This window comes from Lepidochelys olivacea (genome assembly GCF_965140295.1).
Source record: "Lepidochelys olivacea isolate rLepOli2 genome assembly, chromosome: 1".
Classification (NCBI taxonomy): Eukaryota; Metazoa; Chordata; order Testudines; family Cheloniidae; genus Lepidochelys; species Lepidochelys olivacea.
In genome coordinates this window covers 139020047-139041039 of record NC_140411.1, presented here as the reverse complement: position 1 = coordinate 139041039, position 20993 = coordinate 139020047, and the positions used below count along the sequence as shown (strand labels likewise).

At 45.0% G+C, this 20993-nt stretch overlaps 1 pseudogene across 1 annotated transcript; it reads right to left on the bottom strand.

Annotated features, from left to right (window-relative positions):
• Positions 1 to 7495: 7495 nt before the first annotated feature.
• On the bottom strand, positions 7496 to 8869 carry LOC311516705 (large ribosomal subunit protein eL34 pseudogene; annotated as a pseudogene). Its single transcript has one exon. The product of its transcript is annotated as a large ribosomal subunit protein eL34 pseudogene (transcript).
• Between the last annotated feature and the right edge of the window lie 12124 nt (positions 8870 to 20993).

Here is a 20993-nt window from a genome sequence, read left to right as displayed (position 1 = left end):
CTTTTAATAACAGAGAGAAACAATGTGGCATTATGTTGGGGAAACACCACCAACAGGATTCATAACACAACCCATGAGCAAAAACAACCCCACCCCAGGCAAATTGGGGCATGCCCTTTTCCCTTTGGTTCTTGAGTCCAGCAACCCCAAATCACCCAAAGTCCCAAAAGTCCAATGCCCCAAAAGTCTCTGTCCCTGGTCAGGGCAGCCCCAGAGTTCGAAAGTTTATCGGCGGAGCTTTACCTCCCAACCTGGGTGGAAATGGGACGGGGGTAAGAGGCACCTTACGTGATCTGGAGCTGACCGCTCCATAGCGGCGCTCCGCTCCGCCAGCCGCCCCACGAACTCCTTCGCTCAGCTGCGCTCCGCTCCGCCAGCCGCCCCACAAAACTCCTTCGCTCAGCTGCGCTCCGCTCCGCCAGCCGCCCCACGAACTCCTTCGCTCAGCTGTGCTCCGCTCCGCCAGCCGCCCCACGAACGCCTTCACTCAGCTCCACGGCCCACAAGCAGCTCCTGCCATCCACACACTGCTCCGCGTCGAACTGCTTCACCAGCCGTCCCGCAAACTGCTCCACAATATATCTTCAGGCTCCCCCACTACTTAACACAACACTCGGTGATTTCAGCTCTTAGGTGAATTCAGCTTATAGTAGGGGAGCCCCAGTGCTGGTGCACTGTCAGCCCAAAGTGAGCTCAGCAGCCTATAACTAGACTTCTAATGAAATCAAAATTAGCTCTGATATTCCACAGTGGAGAGAGGAGGAAGTGCAATCAGCATGTAAGGCCCTCACCAAGGGGCCCATGCCACCAAGTATTAATACTTGTCCCCAGCCTCTCTCCATTCACACAGTTTTGGAACCCATGACCCTTGCCTAGCGAGTGCTACTTAGTTGATGGTGAATCCCTCCATCATAACAAAAGGCCACTTACAGTTCCAAGCACAGTTCCCATAATCAGGGTAATAACAATTTATTCTTCCTGCCCCAATAACAGAGACACTGGGGATCCCACAGCAGCCAAAGTGACCATTTGGGCAGCTATGGTCTCATTCTAGGCGTGGTGGGTGTGCCTATGCAAATGAGATCGGCCCCTGAAGTTCTTTTCCACAACTTGCCACACCTCACCACCAGATGTCAGGGTGGAGCTCATCCTGGCACTGCTTACATCCTCCCCCCAGCCGAGACTTTGTCGTCCCGACAAATCACACTCCCTTTATACCAACTCATTGGTTTCCTCCAAAGGGCCTCAGGAAGCCCACTTTGGCTTCCACAAGCCTGTGTGCTAAATGTATTGGCTCCTCACTAGTCACCCCAGGTGCATCATAAGTTAACCGTTTCACTGGTCTTATCACCCTGTCTCGTCTATTGAGAATCTCTGTTGCTGAAGTAAGGGGAACATCCTCTTGAGTGACGGATGGAGAGGCTTCCCTGGAGGGTCCCTCGGCTACTGGCGTAGGCCCCTGCACTCCTAGTTCTAACGCTGGAGGGTCCAAGGTGCCCAGGACATCCTCTACCTGTCTGTCCCCATTGTCCAATAACCTGTGTGTGTCATCACAGGGGGGTCTCATCAGCAGCACCGGGGTATCAGAAAGGGGCCTAAATAGTTCTGCCATTGGGTTTAGGGCGGAAGAGGGAAAACTCTCGTTTGGTTCAGCTGATCGAGACTGAAATCTTGTCTCCATCCCAGGATACACCAGGGTTGTGTCTTCCTCCTCAGACTCACTCTCAGATGTGCAGAATAGGGGTAAGTTAGCTGCAGGGGGCCCACTGTCTGCGTTGGATGGCGGCTTTGGTCTAGCACCTCTGTTCTGCCCGGCGGCCCTGCCGTGGCCCATCTCACAAGGGGTGCTTACCAATTCCCCCACAGGGAGCAAAAGGTTTCTATGCACCGTCTTTATTTGCCCTGGACCGTCTTCAGGTTTGATCTTGTAGACCGGCAGATCTCCCAGCTTTTCCATCACCAGGTAAGGTATTGCCTTCCATCTGTCAGCTATCTTGTGTTTGCCAGCAATACCCAAATTTCGCAGCAGGACTCTGTCCCCCGGCTGGAGCTCCTGCGAACGCACTCTAGCATCATATCGATGTTTGTTGCGGTCTGCGTTCTTCCGAGCCGCAGCAGTAGCTAAGCGATAAGCATCCCGCAGCTTTTCTCTTAGTCGGGATACATATTGCTGATGAGTTTCATAGCTATCTCCATCCTCTGATACACCAAAGCACAAGTCTATGGGTAATCTTGGTTCTCGCCCAAACATCAAGAGATATGGGGTGACTCCCGTAGCATCGTTCTTTGTGGCATTGTAGGCATGCACCAGAAATGCGACATGCTGGCTCCAGGTTGCCTTCTGCTCTGGTCGCAAAGTTCCCAACATATCTAATAGGGTTCGATTGAACCTCTCTGGCTGAGGATCACCTTGGGGGTGATAAGGCGTTGTCCTAGACTTTTTAATTCCTGCTATCTTCAGCACCTCCTTCAGAAGGTGACTCTCAAAATCCCGCCCCTGATCAGAGTGTATCCGAGCCGGGAATCCATAGACTGAGAAATATTTGTCCCACAATACTCGAGCAACGGTGGTGGCCCTCTGATCACGTGTGGGATATGCTTGTGCATACCGTGTAAAATGGTCAGTCACTACTAGAATGTTTCCAACATTCCTCTTGTCTACCTCTACAGACAAGAAATCAATGCATACCAACTCCAAAGGTTTGTTGCTGGTGATGTTCTTGAGATATGCAGCCCTCGTGGGCAGAGTTTTCCTTTGAACACATCGAGCGCAAGTCTCACATTTCCTGCAAACATCTTCAGCGATTCGGGGCCAATAGAACCTACTACGAATAAGTTCCAGGGTCCTCTCCATCCCTAAATGCCCAAAGTCATCATGCAGGGCCCTCATGGCCAGGGCTCTGTACTTTTTTGGCAGTACTAGTTGTGCTCGTTGTTTTTGTAAAGGGTCAGTGGTCATTCGGTGTAGCACTCCCTGAATCAGTTTTAGTTTGGTCCATTCTCTCAATAGTAGTTTACCCTCCGGGTTAGGTGGGACAACCGCAGCTGGGCTTCGCCCCTCCCTTTTGGCAAGTAGTGTATCACGAATGTCAATATCTTGCCGCTGGGCTTCTTCCCAGTCAGCCGCATTGAGCATGGGCAAAGGAGATTGGTCTAATGCAATATAGTTCACCGAAGCAGAAGGCATGCATTCAGGGGGCAGGCCCAAAGCTTCTGCAACACATCCCTGAAAGCCTTCACGGGCCTCTGGCTCTCGGCGACTCACACTGCAAATAGCTCTCACTCCATCTGTGGGTATCACAGCAACTTCTGGAGCCTGCGGACGCCTGGACAATGCATCTGCATCTACATTGCTTCTCCCTGATCGGTACTGAATGCTGAACTCATAGCTAGCCAAGGCGGCCACCCATCTCTGCCCTGTAGCATCCAGCTTAGCACTCGTTAACACATAAGTCAGTGGATTGTTGTCTGTCCACACCTGGAACTGAGCACCATACAAGTAGTCTCGAAATTTCTCAGTGATGGCCCATTTCAAGGCCAAAAACTCCAGCTTGTGGGTGGGATAGCGAGTTTCACTATCAGACAATCCTCGGCTGGCAAAGGCTACAGGTTTACATTTGCCTTCCACTTCCTGGTACAGGACTGCTCCCAGACCCTCCAAACTGGCATCAGTATGCAGGATAAATGGTTTGCTTGGGTCAGCAAAAACTAGGACTGGAGCATGAGTTAGGCAAGTAATGATTTCTCGAAAAGCCCTTTCACATCTCTCATCCCACCGTGGCCCAAATGGTGCAAAGGGGCCATTGTGTCTCTGCACAGGAGGCTTTGGGGACCTCCCCTTATTCTTGGACTTAGATTTGTTCTTGCTGGACTGATGTCCCCTGGTAAGATCATTCAGAGGCTTTACAATCGTAGCATAGTTTTTCACAAATCTGCGGTAGTAGCCACTAAATCCAAGGAAGGTCTTGAGTTCTCTGTAGTTACTTGGACGTGGCCATGTAGTGAGTGCTTCTATTTTATCAGGATCAGTACTCACACCTTCTTGGGACACAATGTGACCCACATACTTCACTGAGGTTCTGCAGAACTGGCATTTGTCAATTGAAAGCTTCAGACCATAATCCTCCAACCTATCAAGCACTTTAAGAAGTCTTTCTTCATGCTCCTCTAAGGTTCTTCCAAACACAATCAGGTCATCCAAATAAACTAACACTTGCAGTAAATTCATGTCTCCCACAACTTTCTCCATGAGACGTTGAAAGGTGGCAGGTGCTCCAGAAATCCCTTGGGGCATGCGTTCGAACTGATAAAACCCTAATGGGCAGATGAAGGCTGTCTTCTCCTTATCTTCTTCTCCCAGAGGGATCTGGTAGTATCCACTTCGAAGATCCAACACAGAGAACCACTGGCTTCCCAGCAAACAGTCTAAGGCGTCTTGCACTCGAGGCATAGTGTACTGGTCGACCACAGTATGGCTGTTTAGGGTGCGGTAGTCAATACACATCCGGATTTTCCCATTCTTTTTGCGGACTACCACAATGGGTGAGGCGTATGGGCTGCGGGACTCTGTAATGATGCCATTCGCAGCCAGCTCCTGAAGATGATGTCACACATCTTCCATCTCAGAGAGAGCAATCTTCCTAGATCTCTCCCTGAAAGGTCGAGAGTCATGTAGTCTGATATTGTGCTCTACTCCTTTTGCACATCCCACATCCCACTCATGCAGTGAGAACACCTTGGATCTTTCACAAAGTTTCTTCCTCAGGCGATCTTTCCAGTCCTCGGACACTGGTGAATCTCCAAAGTCAAACTTTACTGGGTCTATTGCCGGAACTTGAGTTTCATACTGGGGTTTTACAATCGACTCAGGCTCAAAGAGGTCTGCTATCTTTTGTCCTTGCTTCACAAAAATATCACGACTCATTTCATTAGCAATCAGTATAGTCACCCTTTCCTGGGCTTCAGCAGGTAGGGTTATGACTCCACTGGGGACCAGCACTCCTTCAGGGAGCTCTCCTCCCATCGGCTGCTCTATCATTGCTAACGTCCCTTTACTGCCTTTCAGACAGGTACTCATGACAAGCACTTCTTGCTCCGTCCTTGCAGGCACTACTAAGGGGGTTGTGCCCGTGTACTTCAGTGCCCCAAGCGGTAGCTCAGATGTGTCCCTTTTAGCGCTCTCAATTTTCCTATAGGCTTCAGCACAAAGCGTATGGATCATCAGGGTATTCAGGTACTGGTCCCCAGCCCGCCTTCTGCAGTAATCCGCGAGTACCTTGAAGAGACTGGAGTTGGTCCCTATCAGCACAGACACATCAGAAGTCCCTTTAGGGTCAGGGCATATTAAGGCAGCTGTGTCTACCTCTTCTCTTACCCCAGCAACCTCCTCTGGGAATTCCAGGTGCACTATGACATACCCTTGATAGGGGTATTCATCCATGCTGAGGCCACATAGGCCAAGGCCAGTCAGTGGCTGTATAGGCAGGTGCCTAAGCATCTGTTGGTAGAATGACTGAAATATAATAGTCACTTGAGATCCAGTGTCAAGCACTGCTTTACACTCCACCCCTTCGATCCTCACCATGACCTCTGCTCGAGGCCCTATCAGTCCTGTAGGGATCCCAGCTGGACAGTCTTTTCTGGGGGAATCTTCAAATCCTGCAGACCTGGGGGGTCCCCGTCCCCAGACCCTCTGGCAGCTACCGGATCTCTCCCAACTGATCCTCAGCTTTCCATACACTAAGGAGGGGTTTTCTTCATTACGGCACTTGGCAGCACTGTGTCCATCCTGACCACATTGGTAGCAGAAGAATTGACCTTTCCCCCTTCGCCTGGGGGGGATGGTGGCTCTAAGTGCGGGCTTCTCAATCGCCACAGTTTGAGGCTTCTTATTCCTGGAAGTCTTAACTCGGTCAACGGTACTTTGCAGCTCAGCTATCCGTTCCGTCAGGACCTGCATTTGTTGGGCAAGTTCCTCTCTGGTGCTCACCATCAGTACACTGGCCATTTGCAGTGGTGTTGTGCTGGCTGGCTCCGATGTTTGGGCTTCCCAAAACTCACTGGCAGCCTGCCTTTCTTCCTCCTCTCGGACCTCTTTTATCAGCTGGGAGTAACTTGGGGGATGTTCCCGTCGTTCTCTTAGCCGGAGATGAAGTAGAATCGGGTTCTGATACTGAGTTCCTCTTACAATTTGAGCCAGTCTGGTCTGATCCATCTGCTCAGCAGTCACTGCTCCCCTCATGACAGCTCTCTGAAGCAGTCTCTCCAGTCTCTGTATGTAGGCTGAAGCCTTCTCGCCCTTTTGTTGTCGGGAATTAAGGAACTTACAGTAGCTGTCTTCAGGGCCCTCTACGCTCCCAAAGTTGTGTTCAAGGGCCTCTAGGCAGTCCTTCACACTGACCCCAGGGTCAATGAGCTTCAGGGTGCGAATCACATCTAATGCTGGGCCGCCAAGGCTCTCTATAAGGCATCTTCGCTTTTCTGCATCTGGTACGGCCCACTCTTGCAGCATTTCAGTGGTATGCTCTAACCAGGGTTCAGACTCCTCCTCCCCAGCAAATAATCTTAATTTACGACAAGAGTCTGACTCAGCATGGGGCAGCACAACCTTTTCCAATATTTGCCCCAGAGCTTTTGTCCAATCATCAGCCGAGGCTGCAGCCTCCGAGCTAGAAGCTGCTGAGCCAGGGCCCAACAAACCTGATATATTAGCCATTATACAAACAGTAATTTCCTCAAAATATAAGCACAAACAAAAAAAATATATAAATTGTTTCCCAATGTAGTGGATCACTCAACAGGTGCTTGCGAGGGGTACTGACCCAGGCGATCCCGGACGAGCCCCCAAAAATGTAACCCTTCTGCCCGTCAGAGTTGGCAGCAACAAGGGCCGGGTTCAATATCTAGGGGTTCCATTCCAATAACACAATGCAAACCGGCTCGAGCCCCCACCCAGTGACCTGGGACAAATATATATACCACCCCCGCTGGGCGCCTCCAAGAGGCAATACTTCCCCTCTCGCAAGCACATAGTCTGAGTGTAGCAAAAGTCTTTTAATAACAGAGAGAAACAATGTGGCATTATGTTGGGGAAACACCACCAACAGGATTCATAACACAACCCATGAGCAAAAACAACCCCACCCCAGGCAAATTGGGGCATGCCCTTTTCCCTTTGGTTCTTGAGTCCAGCAACCCCAAATCACCCAAAGTCCCAAAAGTCCAATGCCCCAAAAGTCTCTATCCCTGGTCAGGGATAGAGACAGAGTTCGAAAGTTTATCGGCGGAGCTTTACCTCCCAACCTGGGTGGAAATGGGACGGGGGTAAATAGCACCTTACGTGATCTGGAGCTGACCGCCCCATAGCTCCATAGCGGCGCTCCGCTCCGCCAGCCGCCCCACAAAACTCCTTCGCTCAGCTGCGCTCCGCTCCGCCAGCCGCCCCACGAACTCCTTCGCTCAGCTGCGCTCCGCTCCGCCAGCCACCCCACGAACTCCTTCGCTCAGCTGTGCTCCGCTCCACCAGCCGCCCCACGAACTCCTTCGCTCAGCTCCACGGCCCACAAGCAGCTCCTGCCATCCACACACTGCTCCGCGTCGAACTGCTTCACCAGCCGTCCCGCAAACTGCTCCACAATATATCTTCAGGCTCCCCCACTACTTAACACAACACTCGGTGATTTCAGCTCTTAGGTGAATTCAGCTTATAGTAGGGGAGCCCCAGTGCTGGTGTACTGTCAGCCCAAAGTGAGCTCAGCAGCCTATAACTAGACTTCTAATGAAATCAAAATTAGCTCTGATATTCCACAGTGGAGAGAGGAGGAAGTGCAATCAGCATGTAAGGCCCTCACCAAGGGGCCCATGCCACCAAGTATTAATACTTGTCCCCAGCCTCTCTCCATTCACACAGTTTTGGAACCCATGACCCTTGCCTAGCGAGTGCTACTTAGTTGATGGTGAATCCCTCCATCATAACAAAAGGCCACTTACAGTTCCAAGCACAGTTCCCATAATCAGGGTAATAACAATTTATTCTTCCTGCCCCAATAACAGAGACACTGGGGATCCCACAGCAGCCAAAGTGACCATTTGGGCAGCTATGGTCTCATTCTAGGCGTGGTGGGTGTGCCTATGCAAATGAGATCGGCCCCTGAAGTTCTTTTCCACAACTTGCCACACCTCACCACCAGATGTCAGGGTGGAGCTCATCCTGACACTGCTTACATGAAGTTTCATTTTTATTTATTAGGCAGACAATACAAAGAGGTTCACTTCGATTTCTGACTCTGCGCTTGTGCCTTCAACACTTTCACAACAGCCTTCTGCTCCTCAATAAGGAAAGCTCGTTTGAGTCTGTCACAGACACATTTAGCACACGTGGAACCGCCATAGGCTCTCCTAACCTGCTTCTTTGTTTTTGACAACCTTATAAGGACTTTAGGGTGCAAAGCACGAACACCGCAAAGTCTTCCTGGACACGCACTACATGCAGACTTTGGTGCCTTGCCAACTTTCTTAGTGTAAAGGTAAACAGGCCTGTTACCTGGTGTCCGGGACAGCCTGGTCTTGTTAGAGGCTGTGTTGTAGGACAACCTACGACAGTATGTCAGACGCTGAATCATTTTTTATAATTACCCCATATTTCTCACACACATGCACTTGGTTTCCACACCCAGAACCCAGAATTTCCAGCAGGGCATTCTCACTTTCTGTCCAAAATATCCCAGAGGAATTCTATCTTCCTGGACAGATGTGCTCTGTACAGGCTGGTAGGACGCTACATTTGAAGTGTCTCTCTAGGACGGGGGGAAAGAGGTGATATTTATTGTTTAGACAGTTTGGAACTAAATAATTATATCCAAGTCTGAGTGCAGGATCTGGGAATGTGCAGGAAATCCAAAACGTGGAATGGAGTCAAATTTCTCTGAAAAATTACTGTATATACTCGTTCATTAGCCCATTCTTTTATAAGCCGACCCCCCAAGATGGATAGGTAAAAACTATGACTTTCATAAGCCGACCCTATATTTCAGGGCTTGGCAAACTTTGGCTTTCGGCCCGTCAGGGTAAGCCACTGGCAGGTTGGGACACTTTGTGTATATGACATAACTGGAATATGTTTTGTACTACATATGCCATGTAACATATCTCTGCAAAGGTTATGATCTACTAAATATATTCATCCTATTTGTATGCATGTATCTTTTTTATTTGAAGTTATGAATATTGGCTGTGTACTTGTTTGATTTTCAGTTGCCTCAGTAAGGCATTTGGTCAGCTTCTTAAGAAAGGAATTTGCAAGTGTCCGATCAAGAAACACTTGACGGACAGTGGAACCTTGGAAGACTCCAATCCACATAAGAAGTCTACCTGAGGATGTTCAAGATAGCATGTGAACAATGGCTGCCACCTGTAAAGTTCTGAGTCATGCATGGACATGTGACTTGCCCATGTGACTCCCAAAACTTCAGCTTGTAGCTACGTTCTGCATAGGAGAGAGAAAGGGGTCTCCACCCACAAGAGACAGTCTATGTAAGCCCCTGGGAGACCCCTCCATTCTGTCTTCAGCTGGTTCAAGAGAGAGCCTCTCCACCCCAAAGGATACCTGAAAGAAGCTGGATCAAAGGATAGTAACTACACAGGTGTGAGTGATTGCTGGACCCAGACTAGAAGGAGGCTAGTCTGTAAAAGAGGTTTATTGGAACATCTCTGAGGGTGAGATTTTATTTGTATTCAGCTTCTTACTGGATTAGGCGTAGACATGCGTGGTTTATTTTATTTTGCTTGGTAGTTCACTTTGTTCTGTCTGTTATTACTTGGAACCACTTAAATCCTACTTTTTGTATTCAATAAAATCACTTTTTACTTATTAATTAACCCAGAGTATGTATTAATACCTGGGGGGGGGGACAGCTGTGCATATCTCTATATCAGTGTTATAGAGGGCAAACAATTTGAGTTTATCCTGTATAAGCTTTATACAGGGTAAAATGGATTTATTTGGGGTTTAGACCCCATTGGAGCTGGGTACCTGGGTGTTGGAGACAGGAACACTTCTTAAGCTGTTTTCAGTTAAGCCTGCACCATTTGGGGGATGTGGTTCAGACCTGGGTCTGAGTTTGTAGCAGGCAAGCGTGTCTGGTTCAAACCAGGCAGGGCACCGAAGTCCCAAGCTGCCAGGGAAAACGGGCTCAGAGGTGGTCTTGGCACATCAATTGGCAATCCCCAAGGGAGTTTCTGTGATCCAACCCGTCACAGTATGTTTAGTTACATTTCCATTATTTTAATGATAGTCAGTATGGGTCCAATCCAACTTCTGTCTGAATAATGGGAGTTTTTCATTTACTTTAATAGGAGCTGGATTGGGCCCTATATCATCCAACGTTGACCTATCATTTGGGGACCCCATGTTCACTTGGAATCTGATCCTGCACATTTTTGAGTACTTCAAGAGGTGCTGAGTGCCCTGTGATCCCTCTGAACTCTGTGGAACTGCTAGTCATCTTATAGGGTTGGGTCCATACTGCCTTTAGTTACATTTCCGTGAATGATTAAATGCTGATAGTAGCACATTGCTACTTTGCACATAAGAGTTAATTTTTAGTCCCAAGTGGTAGTGATTAACTTTCTCAGAATTTAAAACTATTAGTTGGTCAAACAGAAAAAACAGGATTAAGCACAGCTATGGTTGTTAATTAACTTATATGACAGCTGTCAATAAAGAGAGAAAGTGGGGTAAGGTACTGTCTTTTATTTTGGACCAACTTCTGTTGGTGAGAGAGACAAGCTTTTAGTCTCTCTCACCAAGAGAAGCTGGTCCATTCAAAGATATTCCCTCACCCACTTTGGTCTCAGGATATTAGAGAGACAACATGGCTACAACAACACAGATATCAATAAATACTTGTTTCTTGGGACTTTCCATTTCAAAGGCATTTAAATGTGGGGAGGAAACAGAATAGTACCTTGCTAAATCTACTTTAATTGTCACGGGAGATAACTGCAAATCAAAGTCATATACCTACTTCAATGCATATCTCAGCCTTACCTCGACATGCTTAAAAATCAAAATGAAGGTATAATTTTATGTATATACTTATAAATTCTATAGATATTTTTGAGGATTCTACTATTTAGAAATATCAGTTATCTTGTATTTTGAACCAGTCAGTCATATTCATGTTTAGGGAGGTTGTGGAATCTCCAGCATTGGAGATTTTTTAGAGCAGGTTAGACAAACACCTGTCAGGAATGGTCTAGATAATATTTAGTCCTGCCACGAGTGAAGGGGACTGGATTAGATGACCTCTCGAGGTCCCTTCCAGTTCTATGATCATACTAAATTATTTGCACTAGTTCAATGATATTTCTAAGAAGTTAATCAAATATCAGATTCTGTGTTGCTGTCTCTTGTAATTCAAAGATGGCTAAAAAGGATTTTCTCTCATAAAGTCATTACAAAAGATGAACAGTTTCAAAACTTTTTATGTTGAATTTTTTTAAAATGTTTTTAGATGCACCATACGTGCATCTAAAAATGTCATGTGAGTGTTTTGACGAACGATGTGTAAACATATGAGTACACACGTGCAAGCAGATTTACACATCAAATCAGAAGGGAAGAAGAGTGGGTTTGAAAAAGACTTGTACATGCATTTGAATTTCTCATTGTGAACGTATGAAGGATAATTCCAAAATGGTGTGTGCCTTTTACAGTTATGCTGATATGCTCAGCTTGTAGCATAAAAAGCCATGAACTTGTGATACCCTATATCTCCTTTTCTAGCATTTTTACTGGTATGTCTTCGAGCTGGCTGGGTGACGACAGTTCCGTTTAGAATGATTTCAAAATTTGGCTTCATTTCAGATCGGAGGAATTATTTTTTTTGTCTTTTGCTCAAAATGTTTTGTTTCAACAAAGTCAGAATGTTTCATTTTGATTTCTGCTTTCTAAAACAATTATAATAAATTGGGGAAAAAAGTAATTTGAAAATGAAAAATCAAAGCATTTTATTCTAACAATATCAAAACAAGGTTTATAGAGACTATTATGTCAACTTTATAAGCGTTGTAGGTCTTCCTGGGCTGGAAAACAACTGGTTTAAACAGCGCTTCAGTGCGTGTGTGTGTGTGTGTGTGTGTAATGAGTTCCAGAAAAAAGGAAGGTAGCCTTATTTTTGACAATCTCTGATCCTCGGGTATTTGATGTGTTTCACAGTTTTCAATAAATTCAGGCAGAGGAGGCCAACTAGAAAATGTATGACAGAAATTTGAGGAGTAATACAGTCCATGTAAAATTGAAACAGGTGAGTTTTTTTTTTTTAAACAAAGAGTACAAAAAGAAGGTGAAACCATTGAAGAGTTTGTGACTGGTGTAAGGCTGAAAGAGCCAATCATGCATTTTTGGGGGATATCTCTGATTGTAACTGTGGGGCACCTTCATGGGATGAGGGTGGGCACCTCTCCCATCCTTTCTGGCTGAAGGGGTTGCTGTTGTGCCTGTTTGGTGTGCAGGATACAGTTTACTAGCTGTACGTCTTAGGTAGCCGGCTCCCCCACCTCCGAGTGTGACCACAGTCCAAACAAATAAAAAGGCAAACAAAGTAATTCTGCAGCCACAAAACAGTCAGGCTCACCTTACTTTTCTCTGCATTTGCTGTGAAGGTGGCTGGGTTCCTAATGCTCCCCCTCCCCCACAACAGTCTGAGAGCCCCAGTTTGAGCACTCTGGGCTCAAATGAAAAGTACAGTGAAGATGGTCCCTCTACCTCTCCAGAGGGCTCAGGTGGCACAGGTTCTTCAGCAGCTTTTTGGGTAAGTAGCTGTGGTCTGTGGTGCTAGGGAGCTCTAGCTCTGCTTCCCTCTAAGCAGGGGTGTGCACAAAGGGGGGCAAGCAGAGGCACAACCCCCCAGTAATCTACAGGGTCACAGAACTCTTCTGGCCTCAGGGCTGCAGCTAGGGTTACCACATTTGAAATGCAAAAAAAACTGGCATCACCCCGCCCCCAATACATGCACACAAGGCAAGCCCACCACAACACTAACCCCCAATCACAAGGCAACTCTGCAACCATTCGATCTCCTCACTCACACATGACTCAAACCCCTCTCTCACACATGCGTAGTCCACTTGTGGGTGGGTGGGTAGATTGCTGTATTTTCAACAGTTTTGATCTGTTATTGCTTAAACTGCAGAATTGGAAACACTGCAGCTGTACTCAGAAACGTTTAACGTTAGATATCCCAGTGTATTGGGATAGTAATGCAAATCTTTAGATCCACATTAAAAAAAAATTCAGCAGATTAAATTATTTTTCTGGCAACTGGCAAATCCATTAAAAAAACATCCAGGCCGGTCAAATACCGGCCAGGTAGTAACCCTAGCTGTGGCAGGGTCACAGAGTTCCTCTGGCACCGGGGCCGCAGCAGGGAGAGCGAGCTCTTCCAGCCCTGGGGCTGTGATGGGAGCTGAGAGCTCCTCTAGCCCTAGGGTGTGGTGGGGGCACAGATCTGGCCCCCTGGCCAGAGGAGCTCTCTCTCCCCACCATGGCCCCAGGGCCAGAGGAGCACTCTCTCTCTCCCTGCTGCGGCTCTGGGGCCAGAGGAGCTGTCTGACCCTGCCGCAGCCAAGTACTTGTGGATACATTTATTTAGATGGCTCCACAGCCCATGGATTTTCATTGAAATGGTGAGTGTACTGCTGTGTATTTCTATGCATGTATATTCTATGCATATGATGTGTATGTGTTGATAGGATTTAATGTGTATATAATATGTGGGTGTTTAACGTGCCCCTCCAAAAGCAGTCAAATTTAAATTCCTGCACATGCCCCTGCCTCTAAGTGCCACCTGCACTGGGCTGGGATCCTCCCTTTTAAGGAGCCTCCCCTATCCTGGTGCAACAGGTTGGGGCTGATTGTTCCCAGAGAGCTCTTTAATCCCTTCCTGACCAGGTTGAGAACCTATCCCACCACAGGGGACTGAGTCCTTATTTAAGAGACCAGATTGTGATTGGAATCTGGAACAAACATCTCAGAGAGACTACTGAAAGACCAGAATTAACCCTCAACAAAGCAATTAGAATTTGCCAAGGAGCAGAAATCCCTCAGTCCAGAATGAAGCTTATGGAGCATGGACAGTGCTCTGATGCTGTAGACATGATAGAGAATCCAAAATACAAAAGAAAATAAACCTGAGGCAAAAAAGCATGTGGAGCTCAGAGTCCAGCAGAAACAGTACATGAGGCTGCACAATCAAGACAATGCCCAGCATATGGGAAAAGGCGCAAGGCGTGAAATTGATTACTTCACTTTGCAAGAGTTTTCAAGCACCAGCACAGTATGCACAAAGAGGACGATCACCACACCACTAGCTTCTTTTTAGGAGCAGTGGACGTTGTTGCAGTAGAAGACAACTGAACTGTCAATCTGAAAGCATAGGGGACATTTATTACTTTTAAGTTGGCCGCTGGTGCACAAGACAATGTGTTGCCAGAAACAGTGATAAAAGCACTAAAAGAAAAGCCACAGATAGTGGAGGGTAAATGGGTGACACTCCTGGCTTACGGTGGTGAGTATATTACCACTAGAGGTATATGTGAACTAAATGTATGGGTAAATAACAAATTGGAAAAGATATAATTTGTAACAGTACCAAGGAAAACAGCACCCATTGTTGGGTTAAAAGTGTGTCAAGCCCTTGGTCTCATCAAGAGGGTGCGTTCATTGGACGCCAAAGCAACTGAAGAGTTGGAGGATGTCTTACATGGGATAGAGAAGCTCTCACCAGAGTACAGAATAGAGCTGAAAGAGCCTATGCATCCCACATTCAACCTCATGTAGAAACTAAAAGATGTGCCGGATAGGCTCATTACTCTAAGAATCATAATATAAATAGAAAATCAACAGAGCAGGTACACTTGTTTGTCATTCTGAAAAAAAGACTGAACCCTTCACTTTGGTATAGACCCAAAAGATTTAAATATGTAAAAGGGAACATTTTCCATTACATGGAACAGAAGACATTTTTGGGGAGATGGCTGATGCCAGATGTTTTTCAGTTTGATGCATCAGCAGGATTCTGGCAGGTGCCCTTGCAAAAACAGGACACATTTATTCACATTCAGCATCCCTTTTAGGAGACACTGTTTCCACCGACTGCCATTTGGCTTGTGTTTGACACCCAAGGTGTTTAACTGGAAAATGCAGCAAATTTTTTGTGATATAGAAGGTGCTAAGATTTACATCGATAATTGTTTTGATTTGAGGGGGCAAAAATAGTAGATGAGCATGACCAGAGGCTCCAAGTAACCTTGGAAGGAACCAGAGCTGCTGGAATAAAGATAACCAAAATATATATGCCATGTAATGGAAATAACATATCTGGGAGAGAAGAGAGCACAGCGAAGTGAACAGATAGATCACAGTAAGGCTGAGGCCATCACCATCATGCCTGCCCCAGTAGCCCAGGAAGAGGTACAACAATTTATTGGAATTGTGAACTATATAGGGAAATTTGTACCTAATCTAGTTGCCTGTACCAGCAACCTGAAAATACTCCTTTGCAAAGATGTCTAATGAACACGGGATGCAAATCTTACTAAGGATTTTGAGAAACTGAAGAAGTGAATTAAAGAAGCCTCAGCTGTGAGGTACAGTGAGGGTAAGCACAAAAGTAAGTTGTCCACAGATACCTTCAAGGAGCGTAGGTGCAGTCCTCTTACAGTAGTACTGTAGAACCTCAGAGTTATGAACACTAGAGTTACAAACTGACCAGTCAACCACATGCCTCATTTGGAACCAGAAGTAAACTGTCAGGCAGCAGAGACCAAAAGAAAAAAAGGAAATACAGTACTGTGTTAAACGAAAAAATAAAGGGAAAGCAGCATTTTTCTTCTGCATACTAAAGTTTCAAAGCTGTATTAAGTTTCAAAACTGTACAATGTTCAATTGTAAACTGTAAAGCCATAATGTTTTTTTCAGAGTTACATACAACCTCCATTCCCAAAGTGTTCGTAACTGAGGTTGTACTGTATAGTCAAAACTGGAGACCAGTGGCTTATGTGTCACAGGCACTAATAAAAACTAAGTGTCCATATGTTCAAATAGAGGAGGTAACGTTGGCCTTAGGTAATGGATGTAAAATGTTTCATGTCTTTATTTATGGGAGGCCTACATTAGCTGAAATTGACCATTACCCACTTATTGCCGTTGCCAAAGAGGACTTGCAAACATTCTCCTGAGAATACAGAGATTAATTTTGCAGATTCAAATGTATGATTTTCAAATTGAATACAAACCTCAAAGAGATTAGGTAGTTGCAGATACACACTCTAGAGCATTTGAGAAAAATGCAGTGAAGCAAAGTCCAGAGCTAGAGTTAGTACATGTCAACCTTATTTTAAAAAAACAACACCCCTGTCTGGACTCAGATGAATTGTAGACTGTGATTGCCACAGCTACTGCTCAGGATTAGACCGTGCAGAAAGTCATTGTTTTAATAGGGTGGCCAGGGCAGCTTATTCCGAGCCCCTATTTATCAGTTTAAGGGGAAGTTGTCAGTATTAGATGGGATTTTATTTAAAGGCACCAGGATGGTGATTCCTAAGATGTTGCAGAAAAATATGTTAAAAAGGGTATATGAAGGTCATTTCATGATTGAAAAAATCTAAGAGAATGTCAAAGACATTTTATACTGGCCTCAAATGAGCAGTGACACTGAGGAAGCAGTTATAGTTTATTTCATATGTCAAAAATACATGGCAAGTCAAATAAGAATTCATGTTGGTGGTACAGGAAAAATGGACCCCTTGGAAAAAAGTAGTCCATTTTTTCCAGCCAATATTAAAAAAAAAAAAAAAGTACTTGTTCTGGACTGTTTATTCACTCTTCCCTGAGATAGCTTTCTTATAAAATATTGCAACTGAATATTTTGCATTTGTGATTGTACATATCAAATCTGTTTTTGCTAGCCACGGTATATTTGACATAATGTATGACAGTGGGCCACAGATTCATGGATGTGAGTTTAAGCAGTTTGAAGTGTAGTACAGGCTTGGAGGTTTAACTGCTGGTTCCATTATTCCCAGTCCAACTGGTTGATGGAAAATGGTGTCAAAATAATAAAGCACCTACTGAAAAGGGATGTGGAGTCAGACTCTGACCCATATTTAACACTGTCTAATTACAGAATGGGCACCAATAAAAATGGGCTGTCACCTGCTGCCATTTTATTCAACGGAAAACTGAAAACAAGAATGCCTGATGTCAGAGTCACTGGAGACTTGCAAATGTATAAACAGACAGATAGGGCAAAACAAAAAAATCAGGATCCTGGGAGCTGCCACCACTTCATGAAAATGATGCTGTGCATCTCTGTGATAGGAAACAGTGTTAAAGAAATGTGCTTGCTTAGAAAGTGCTGTGTAGTAACTTATAATGGGTGGCAGTTACAGCTGTCATGCCTTGGGAAAGAAAGGAAAACACAGACGCTGGCCTATTTAGGCAGTCTGATTTGCTGAAGATATCAATGTGAGCAAGGAACTGTGCAGCCTGGGGGAAAGGTGACACAGTCTGTACCCCTGTGTTCACCCCTTTTACAGGACGATGATAAATTTTGTGCAAAGTATACCTTTATGAGGTATCATTTGAAAACTCGTAATTTGCTGATCATTATTGCCCTGGTAAAATATGTTGGGCAACATTGAATGTAAAGCTATAAGACTTCTCCATATGGTATTACTAAGACATGATCCAAGTCTGAGGGGAGGAGCTATAAACAAGTTCCTCAGAGACAAAAGGCTAGCCAATGCCTCAGCCAGGTGTCAAGAAAATCAAACGGACCATCACCTGGTTAAGTGGCTATTCTTTGGCAGGAAAGAGGATGTGGGTGAAAATCTACATCTTGATAAAGAAACAGATGGGGGTTCCTGTCCACATAGATTTTCTGTCTCCTGAACATCAGCTGGAAATGATTCCTGAAGAAGAGAAAGAAGTGTAAGAAGAGACACCCCATATGATTCCTCCCTTTGTTTCTAACCACGGCACTTAACAGTTGAAGAACAAAGGAAACCGCATCAGACTGGGGGAGGGATCCTGACTGAAGGCGATACAGCCAGTAAGACCGCTGTAACATGCGATGAAAGAGACATCTGCTTTGAATTCACTTAGCTTAATAAGTTAGGTGTTAGTTTTGCTTTACTTTTATTTTCTTGTAGCCCGTTCTGACTTTTATATCTCATTACTTGTAGTCACTTAAAATCTATCTTTCTGTAGTTAATAAAATTGTTTTATAGATTCATCTAAATCAGTGTGTTTGGATTGAAGAAGTGGGGAAACTCCATTTGGGATAACAGGATTTGTGCATATCATTTTCTATTAATAAAACAACAACTTTATATGAGCTTGTATTGTCCAGGAGGGTACTGGGCAGTACAAGATGCACGTTTCTGGGGAAAGTGCGGGACTGCAAATTTGCTGGTGTTACTTTGCAGCATAATTAATGTGTGGCTGGTTATAGCAGTCATACAATGTAACTGGGGGTAACTTACATGTTGGAGGCTGTGTGTGAATAGACCAGGAGTGGTAGCTCTTACAGCAAAGCAGTGTAAAAGGCACCCCAGTTTGGAGAATTGAAGGGACACAATTGTTCATCAGTCCAGATTGTACACTGGGTAATGTCACAGAGGGAGAGAGATGTTGGTCTCTGCCCAAGAGTGGTGTTGGCTGAGGAGCCAGGAACCTAGAGCGGATGCCTTTGGTAGACCACAGAGCAAGAAATACACGTGCAGTTGCCCTGAACTGTGACACTGAAAATTTTTGTGTGCTCTCCTTTTGATGCACATGCATAAATCCTGTTAGTCTAAACCATCATTAAAAATGAATACACCAGTTCCTTTGTTTTCATATGCACAAATATGCATCTGAGCAGACAACAGAATTACCTGTCTGGAAATAGTAAACTGGTGTCCATGAATCAATATGCTTTAGTCTCTTCAGAAACTGGGAGACCAGTTTTTTTGTAGCAGGTAGCTATTTCCGAAAACAAGATTAAATTCATAGATGAGACAGTTCCTAGTTATACTGCTGCCCGCTTCTTAATAACAATGTCACCTGAAAGTGAGAACAGGCGTTCGCATGGCACTGTTGTAGCCAGGATTGCAAGATATGTACGTACCAGATATGCTAAATATTTGTATTCAACAAATTGATAAATTTCAACAAATTGATAAATTAAACAGTAATAAGTCAGCAGAACCAAACAGTACTCACCCAAAAATTCTGAATGAACTCAAGTATGAAATTGCAGAACTATTAAGTGTGGTATGTAACCTATCATTTAAATAAGCTTCTGTATCATATGACAGGCGGATAGCTAAAATGACACCAATTCTTAAAAAAGGTGCCAGAGGCAGTCCTGGAAATTACAGGCTGGTAAGCCTAACTTCAGTACCAGGCAAATTGGTTGAAACTATAGTAAAGAACAGAATTATCAGACACGTAGATGAACATGATTGGTTGGGGAAGAGTGAACATGGCTTTTGTAAAGGGAAATCATGCCTCACCAATCTATTAGAATTCTTTGAGGGGGGGTCAACAAACATGTGGACAAGGATGATCCAGGAGATATAGTATACTTGGACTTTCAGACCGCCTTTGACAAGGTCCCTCATCAAAGGCTCTTAAGCAAAGTAAGCAGTCATGGGATGAGAGGGAAGGTCCTTTCATTGATCAGTAATTGGTTAAAGGACAGGAAACAAAGGGTAGGAATAAATGGTCAGTTTTCAGAATGGTGAGAGGTAAATAGTGGTGTCTCCCAGGGATCTGTACCGGGACCAGTGTTCAAGACATTCATAAATGATCAGGAAAAAGGGGTAAACAGTGAGGTGGCAAAATTAGCAGATGATACAAAATTACTCAAGATAGTTAAGTCCAAAGCAGACCGCAAAGAATTACAAAGGGATCTCACAAAACTGAGTGACTAGGCAACAAAATGGCAGATGAAATTCAGTGTTGATAAATACAAAGTAATGCACACTGGAAAACATAATCCAGAGCTAAACGAGCTGTTCCAACTCAAGAAGGAGATCTTGGAGTCATTGTGGATAGTTCTCTGAAAACATCTGCTCAACATGCAGTAGCAGTCAAAAAAGCTAACAGGATATGAGGAACCCTTTGGAAAAGAACAGATAATAAGACAGAAAATGTGTCACTATATTAATCCATGGTACGCCCACGTCTTGAAAACTGCATGCAGTTCTGGTTGCCTCATCTCAAAAAAGATATAATAGAATTGGAAAAGATACTGAGAAGGACAACAAAAATTATTGAGGGTCTGAAACAGCTTCCATGTGAGGAGAGATTCAAAATGCTGGGACTTTTCAGCTTGGAAAGGAGATGACTAAGATGGAATATGATAGAGGTCTGTAAAATTGTGAATGGTGTGGAGAAAGTGAATAAGGAAATGTTATTCACCCCTTTACATAACACAAGAACCAGGGGTCTCCCAATGAAATTAATTGGCAGCAGGTTTAAAACAAACAAAAGGATGTACTTCTTCACACAACACAGAGTCAACCTGGTGAACTCATTGCCAGAGGATGTTGTGAAGATCAAAAATATAATGGGGTTCAAAAAAGAACTAGAAAAGTTCATGGAGGATAGGTCCTTCAATGGCTATTAGCCAAGATAGGGATGCAGCCCCATGCTCTGGGTGTCCCTAGCCTCTGACTGCCAGAAGCTGGGAGTTGATCACTAGATGATTGCCTGTTCTGTCCATTCCTTCTGAAGCACCTGGCAGTGACCACTGTCAGAAGACAGGATACTGGGCTAGATGGATCACTGGTCTGACCCAGTGTGGCCGTTCTTCTGTTTATGTTAAGGCCATTTGTCAGGCAAATCGAACCTTCTAGCTAAACTTGGTTGCATTTTCTCTCAGAACTTGTCAACGTTGCACAATGGCAGCACAATGCAACTTCACATCCTGTGAGTGATAGCA